At 39.8% G+C, this 8,802-nt stretch overlaps 1 pseudogene; it reads left to right on the forward strand.

The window, feature by feature from the left end:
* The first annotated feature begins 7,384 nt into the window (after positions 1-7,384).
* Positions 7,385-8,802, forward strand: LOC143611610 (F-box/LRR-repeat protein At4g14103-like; annotated as a pseudogene).

Here is an 8,802-nt window from a genome sequence, read left to right on the forward strand (position 1 = left end):
TTGTTCTCATTCTTTAGTTATGCAATGAACATATTCATATTGTGTCATGAAGTGTGCATGTACTCGGTCTTCTCTTTTAGAACTATTAACTATCTATGTCATTTTGAGATTGGGGATTTGATGGTTATCTCTATGTAGTTTCATCCTACTTTGTGTTTCATGCTATTCTAAAAAGTGTAATCCTGCAGTAAACAAAAGGCCATTAAATAGGCATACAAAATATGCAGATAATTAAAATTACACTGCCCACTAATATAATTGGAAGCATACAATTGAAACAGATGATAATGATGTGATGAACGCGAATGGACTCCTGATCGATCGGGGCATGCCTGACTTATCAAGATCAAGTAACTAGACCGAAAATAGGTCTCTCAACCTTGTTCCACCTAATTGTCAAGCCAAAAGAATATATAATCGCTTCTACCGCCACCCCTTACGGAAGTTCTTCTAGATAAATGGATTCTTTTTCCAACTCGACCACCAAAGATTCGAGCGGTCAACAATGAATAAGCAATGAAGGTCAATGACGAAGTGTTATCAAAAGTCAACTATACTCAAAATAATTTAATATATTATTATTATGGTAACCAAATCGGTTATGATTCTTAGTGTAATCTTTTGAAGCTTTGCTGAACATGTTTTGTTAACTACACTTTGGGGAGGAGGAGAGGTTGGTCAAATATTAAAAGGTCATAGGTGTTGACCGGTGCGCATTTAAGTCAGGACGGGTCTAGGGGTTTAAACGAGCAGACCCGGGCCACCAAAAAGCTCCGCCCCTAATTAACATTCTTGATATCCAACACAAATTGCAATGAGTTGACGCCTACGTTTTATGTTTCAATCACCCAAAAGTTGTTGCATGTTCCTCAAAGCCATATCTAACTCTATTTTGCGCACGAGCTCATTTGGAAAAATATTGCAAGATGGTGAAAAAAAAGAAAAGAAAAAGTGAACGCTCCAAAGCGGGCAATTAAAGACGAGGCGATGACAATGAATGACGATGATCATGTATCATCAAATAATGTGTTGTCGTTTTTGTTTTTTGATCTATTTATGTTTGTCATTTATATTCTTTGTTTTTTTTAGTTTAATAAAGTGAGTTTATTATATAACTAGGTGGTTGTCCCCCGCGTTGCGGGGGTTTTGGATGACAATTAAGAAATGCAATATATTTGTGGCTTGCAATCACATAGTTACAGTTTACATTTTGTCCATATTCCCACTCTTTACATCATGTAGAGGGCTACAAAACATGTGCATAAAACTAATTACAAATGCTTGTTAGTTGTATCTTGTAAAGATGCTAGTTCTGTCAAAAGATGTATTCCGCCACAATGTTGTCTGCTGCAAAAATGTGTTGAGCCTGCCAAAATTTCCATGATGTTTGATCATCTTCTAGTACTTCTGTTTCTTTGTTGCTTGGTCTGCAACAGGTTAAAACCAATTAGGATGATTAAAAAGTGTCAGGTAACTTACATGTTGTGTAAAAAATGCTATTAATGTGTGATAGTAAGTGGGCATTCTAATTGTTGCCTGATAATACTTGTTAATACATGATGTGCACAAAAAATATGGTGCGCTAATCAAAATTTTGACAAATAGGTTACTTGCATATCTGTGGAGTGTCTTCCAAAGGTCAACTGCTGAGAAATATTAAACAATCACTAATCTTAAATAAATATATTAATATTTAAACAACTTAGCGTAAAAAGAATTATAATTTAAAAACCTAAATTTTTATAACAAAATATAAACAGGTTGTTGACTCTCGCTGAACAGTGATCTCAAACGCAATTTGGTGTAAACTTTTAAATCATAAAAATAATAAACAAAAGACATAAAAACTAATTTACTAAATAAATTTGGCCTATGTGAAAAAATAGTCTGGTGGCTTCTACTTGGTTTGAAGAAAATGTAAATTCTGTTTATGGAGTGTCTTCCAAATAACCACATTTTGTTCAGTGTATTACCATTTGGTCCATTTTCTTTTGTTCAGTGTATAACCATTTGGTCCATTTTCTTAATAAGATGTTTGCATATACACATTTTAATACTCATTTTTAGGCCATTTATAAACACATGTTCTTGAAGAGCTGCAAATGTTGCGTTTAATGAGGCTGTGATGCAAACAAATTTGAACAAATCAAGATTCACCGTGATGGCCTAAAAGTGTGTATACCTTTCCAAGATGTGTATTAACGATGGCCTCTGTATTTAACTGAGATTACCCTTAATGTGTCTGTACCTCTTGTTAATAAAATGTGTTTGGAATGTTTAGAACAAATTCGAAATCATTGTGATGTGTTTATACACATTCTATTAATAAAATGGTAATGCACTAACTGTGTACAAATCAGATGTGCATTAGATGCAATAATCAAGCTGAGTATGAATACTTGGAAGATCTTGGATTCACTTATATGATTTTGGGTTTGGGCCTCGTGGTCCAAATGAAAAGGAGCGACTGGTAGCAGCTAAACTATCTTAGCGCAACTGTCAACTGAAAAGTAAACGCACGTTACACTGATCAAAAGACCATTGCAACAACACATGAGATAAAAGAACATACCTTAAAGAACATACCTTAAACAACTTGGTTGCCGGTCACCATGAAACAAAAGCGAGAAAAGACCTACTACAACAACCATCGGAAAACCCAGATCATTAACGAAAAACACATGCATAATGTCAATAGGATGTCATAAAAGCTGTATAAAAAATACATGCCAACATGCAGAACACTATCACGTATCTGGTCCAATGTAGTTTTGAAATTCACTTAAATAGTTATAAAACAATTTGATAATTATTTATAGTCCAATAAAAGACTAAAATCATGGAGCTAACTTGAAAATTTATTACCACAAAACATCTTCAAAATGGAATTATGAAACGACTAAACAATAGCATTTGTGTCTAGCTTAAATCATTAAACATTTGATATTAACCATTCTCTCAAGCATTAAAAAAAAGCAATTGATATGTATGTAAAATAGGAAAATTATACCACTGGTTAAAGTATCTGAAGAAACACTAATCGACCCCGGGCAGATTACGGATAATCTGGGGGTTAAATAGATGTTTCCCACGAGGGTTAGTTCCGGCAAAGATGGTTGTTCTTCTGATGACCTGCAAAACAGACACCGTGAGCTCGTCACTGAGAAGGGGGGGGGGGGTACCTCCTTGTGACCACCCTCCGGCGTGAGAATCAGACTAGATTGCTCTTGAATATAAGTGTATATTAAGAGAAATAGCTAGAGAGAAGATATCAGATAATATATGAAGATATAAGATAATAAGATCTGATACCGTTCCAAGGTGTTGGAGTATTTATAGCCGAAGGTAGGTTTCCAAGCAGGTACAGCCGGCTGAATAGTATTCCTTTTCGACCAACTGTGGGCTACGCACATGCCATGCTAGTGGTTGGTGGGTAGGCAGCGGCTGATAGTGACATGGCCGGCTGTGTACTATTCCTTTTCCACCAACTGCAGGCTATGCACGTGCCACGACAAGGGTTGGTGAGTAGGCAGCGGCTGATAGTGACATTAAGTACTAGAGCGTGCTGCTCGTCGTACTGTTGTCAGTGAGCTATCGCAGCTTTTGTCAGATCTTTTGTCCATACCTTGGCAGGTATAGTACAAAAGATCCTCCAGTAGCGTACGAGCTGGCTCATTTGGGCGGGAGTTTTCCCGGCTTTGGGCGGGAGTATTCCCGGCTTGCTCATTCCCTCTTCAGGTGACATTACTGAATTATTTGAGAGTTAGTGCCTTGTGCGTGTAGCCTTGCTGTGCGGGTAGCCTTCCCTGATGGCTAGTATCCGTAGCTGCGGGAACAGGCAGAATACGTCACCATTGGGAGGCTTTTCCTGCGGGAACAGCTTGCGTACTGCGCGTAAGGACGTCGCGTCTCTGAACATGGTTGGTCATGCGGATCCAGTTGGTCTTTGCGCAGACGTCCCTCTTTAAGGTGAGTCTTGCGAGTTCAACTGCGCAGACGTCTCTCTTCGAGGTGAGTCTTGCGGGTCCAACTGCGCAGACGTCCCTGTTTAAGGTGAGTCTTGCGGTCCAACCGCGCAGACGTCCCTGTTCAAGGTGAGTCTTGCGGGTTCAACTGGGCTCTGCTGGGACCTACCTCTTCAAGTCCCCCCAGTCCAATGTTCTTCTCATGAATTATTAATAAGTGAGGTGAACTTTTGGACTTAAGCAAAGGGTTTTGAAAAGGGTTTGGTTTTAAGGTCTCTGCGGGGATTCTTCCCGCGGGTTTCCTAATGTCACGTGCAGAATTTCCCACTGTTCTGCTTGATCTTTGGGTATGATGCGGGTAGGTGTGTAACCTCCTCGCAAGTCGGGAGCGTTGAGTTTCATTTGTGTAGATTCTCCACGGGGTTTTGGTAGTTTTAAACATAGTGATCAATTATGTTAAACAACCAATTCCATCTTGGAGCTTCCAACAATCTAGTTCTCAATGTTCCCGCTATGCGGGGATGTTATATCCCTTTCCGCAAGCATGGCCCAGAAGATCCTTCTTGGTTTCAATTCCCTGCGGAATGCTAAGTATGTGAAGGGTTTCGCCTTGACACTGTACCCGCACTCGTCTTATAGTTACTTTACTTCCAAGGTATTCCTGGCTTCAATTCCCTGCGGGTGCTAAGTATGTGAAGGGTTTTGCCTTGACACTGTACCCGCACCCGTCTTATAGTTGGTTGCCGAGGTATTCTTGGCTTCAATTCCCTGCAGGTGCTAAGTATGTGAAGGGTTTTGCCTTGACACTGTACCCGCACCTGTCTTATAGTTACTTGGTTGCCAAGGTAAGGGGGTATTCTTGGTTACCAAGTAACTATAAGACAGGTGCGGGTACAGTGTCAAGGCAAAACACTTCACATACTTAGCACCAGCAGGGAATTGAAGCCAAGAATACCTCGGCAACCAACTATAAGACGGGTGCGGGTACAGTGTCAAGGCAAAACCCTTCACATACTTAGCACCCTCAGGGAATTGAAGCCAGGAATACCTTGGAAGTAAAGTAACTATAAGACGAGTGCGGGTACAGTGTCAAGGCGAAACCCTTCACATACTTAGCATTCCGCAGGGAATTGAAACCAAGAAGGATCTTCTGGGCCATGCTTGCGGAAAGGGATATAACATCCCCGCATAGCGGGAACATTGAGAACTAGATTGTTGGAAGCTCCAAGATGGAATTGGTTGTTTAACATAATTGATCACTATGTTTAAAACTACCAAAACCCCGTGGAGAATCTACACAAATGAAACTCAACGCTCCCGACTTGCGAGGAGGTTACACACATACCCGCATCATACCCAAAGATCAAGCAGAACAGTGGGAAATTCTGCACGTGACATTAGGAAACCCGCGGGAAGAATCCCCGCGGAGACCTTAAAACCAAACCCTTTTCAAAACCCTTTGCTTAAGTCCAAAAGTTCACCTCACTTATTAATAATTCATGAGAAGAAAATTGGACTGGGGGGACTTGAAGAGGTAGGTCCCAGCAGAGCCCAGTTGAACCCGCAAGACTCACCTTGAACAGGGACGTCTGCGCGGTTGGACCGCAAGACTCACCTTAAACAGGGACGTCTGCGCAGTTGGACCCGCAAGACTCACCTCGAAGAGAGACGTCTGCGCAGTTGAACTCGCAAGACTCACCTTAAAGAGGGACATCTGCGCAAAGACCAACTGGATCCGCAGGACCAACCATGTTCAGAGACGCGACGTCCTTACGCGCAGTACGCAAGCTGTTCCCGCAGGAAAAGCCTCCCAATGGTGACGTATTCTGCCTGTTCCCGCAGCTACGGATACTAGCCATCAGGGAAGGCTACCCGCACAGCAAGGTTACACGCACAAGGCACTAACTCTCAAATAATTCAGTAATGTCACCTGAAGAGGGAATGAGCAAGCCGGGAATACTCCCGCCCAAAGCCGGGAAAACTCCCGCCCAAATGAGCCAGCCCGTACGCTACTGGAGGATCTTTTGTACTATACCTGCCAAGGTATGGACAAAAGATCTGACAAAAGCTGCGATAGCTCACTGACAACAGTACGACGAGCAGCACGCTCTAGTACTTAATGTCACTATCAGCCGCTGCCTACTCACCAACCCTTGTCGTGGCACGTGCATAGCCTGCAGTTGGTGGAAAATGAATAGTACACACCCGGCCATGTCACTATCAGCCGCTGCCTACCCACCAACCACTAGCATGGCATGTGCGTAGCCCACAGTTGGTCGAAAAGGAATACTATTCAGCCGGCTGTACCTGCTTGGAAACCTACCTTCGGCTATAAATACTCTAACACCTTGGAACGGTATCAGATCTTATTATCTTATATCTTCATATATTATCTGATATCTTCTCTCTAGCTATTTCTCTTAATATACACTTATATTCAAGAGCAATCTAGTCTGATTCTCACGCCGGAGGGTGGTCACAAGGAGGTACCCCCCCCCTTCTTAGTGACGAGCTCACGGTGTCTGTTTTGCAGGTCATCAGAAGAACAACCATCTTTGCCGGAACTAACCCTCGTGGGAAACATCTATTTAACCCTCAGATTATCCGTAATCTGCCCGGGGTCGATTAGTGTTTCTTCAGTATCTCATCAAACATCTTACACCACAAAAACACAAAAACAAACTACCATTTCATGAAACCAAAAAAGAAACAAATCCAACATTTCATTCAACAGCCAAAGAAAACACACACACGTTTAGTGTATGTTTGGGATTGAGTTTAAAAAATGATTATTGGCTTTTTTAAAAAGCCATTTTGAAAAGCTAGAATTTGAGGCTTTTTAACTCTTTCAAAAATCTAAAATAAAAATGATTATTGTGATTGCCAAACACATTTTAACTTATTGGTTTTTTGAAAACACCAATAAGTCAAAAAGCATTTCCAAACTCAATCCCACACATGCTCTTAACCTGAAACCAAGAGCGCAAGTTCACCTAAATTCAAACAATAACAAACAACCGGTGTAAAAATCGTATGAAATTAAGCAATCCCTGACCAAGGGTACACATCGATAGATGAAAACGAAAGCGGCGGCCCTAGAATAAAATATGAAGAAAACTCTAACCTGCATCCATAGAATACATATCGATAGAAACCGTTTGTTCAACATTATCTCTCTTAAGCATTTCATTAAACAGTTGGCATACATGTACATTTCAAAAAACTAAAGCATTTCATCTAACAATTTATGAAACAATTAAAATAGAAATGTGACTCCAATCTTCTCATTAATTAATTTTAGTACCTTCAAATCCCAAACCCTAACTGATTTTGACAGTTAAAATATCCAAATATTCTTCGGACTTTTTAATATTAAAGTATTTTGATTTTGACATTTTTGTATGATTCATAGGAATCGAAGAAGTCTAGCAATGAGTTCGGACAGGCTTAGCAGGATGCCTGAAGATATTATTTCAAACATACTATCTCTAATGCCTACTAAATACGCTGTGCGAACCAGCGTTTTATCCAAAAGATGGAGATACAGTTGGATGTATGTCAACAACCTTGACTTTGATAATGATATTCACCCCTTCCATGGGAAAGAAATCTTCACAAAGTTTGTGGATCAAGTACTGACACTTTGCAAAACATCACAAGTTAAGCTATTTCGATTACACCTTTCTAAATTTTTGGTTCAACAGTCGAGTGTATCAAAATGGATTGATGAGGCGATCAAGTTAAACGTGAATGCGCTTGACATAAAAGTTATCAAGATCGGATTGCCTTTAAGCATGTTCACATGTAAGACACTCACAAAATTAAGATTGGTTAGTGTTGTTAGTAACAGGCAGTTTCCAGGTCAAGTCATTCTTCCTTGTCTGAAAACTCTTGATATCGTTGTTTACTTCATATCTTTTGTCAGTTTATTTAAGTTTATCAGTGGTTGCTCAATGCTTGAAAGTTTATCTTTGGAAATGACCAAAACATCATGGCAAGACAAGGATGGAGAAGATTACTTATTCAATATCCTGACTTTGAAAAGGCTGCAACTAATATGGGTAAATAATGCATATTCTATCAACAAAGTTGTTTTAAACGTCCCTAATCTTGAATACCTATTTGTTGGTGGAACGTTGAGCTCCGTTTATGTAATGAAAGACGTTTCATCTCTAGTTGAGGCTGATGTTTCAATTTATGACGCAAGGCGTGACCATCTGTGGGTTGAGGTTCTAAATGGATTAAGTGGAGTTAAATCACTCTAGGTTCAAATTCCATGTTCCTTTTTTTACTAGAAGACCTTGTTTACTTCATCTCTACCCATCTTTAAGAATATGAAGCACTTGGAGTTAAAAGGGATTTTGGTATTATAGACTAATCCCTCAATTTCTTGAAAGTTCTCCTGAGTTGAAATATTTGTGTATCGATAAAGTAGTTGGCCTAGTTGTCCAAGTTTCTAAGGTCTGACAAATTTTCTTCTCAACTTGTTTTTACTTTCTTAATTGATACTTAGGTAAATATTTGTGTACTGATAAAGTGTTAATTTTTTTTTCTATCTTGTTTGTGTTAAAAGCAGAAGTCTGAAGAATATAATTGGGTTGAACCAAAGTTTATTCCGGCTTGTATGCTAAAACATCTTACAACCATCAAGTTTTCAATTTGTGAGGGGTGGACACGTGATCTACCGTTTTTGAAATACATGTTGGGGAATGCAAAGGTGTTGAAGACAATGGCAATCACTTGGGAAAGCTTATGTGTAGAAGAACAATTACAATTGTCTGCGGACTTGCTTAAGTGTCCGAGGGATTCTAGGTGTTTTGAGATCCATTTTCACTGA

This window comes from Bidens hawaiensis, unplaced genomic scaffold, assembly GCF_021521415.1.
Source record: "Bidens hawaiensis isolate Kalapana, Puna unplaced genomic scaffold, B.hawaiensis_p1.1 tig00031785_1, whole genome shotgun sequence".
Lineage (NCBI taxonomy): Eukaryota > Viridiplantae > Streptophyta > Magnoliopsida > Asterales > Asteraceae > Bidens > Bidens hawaiensis.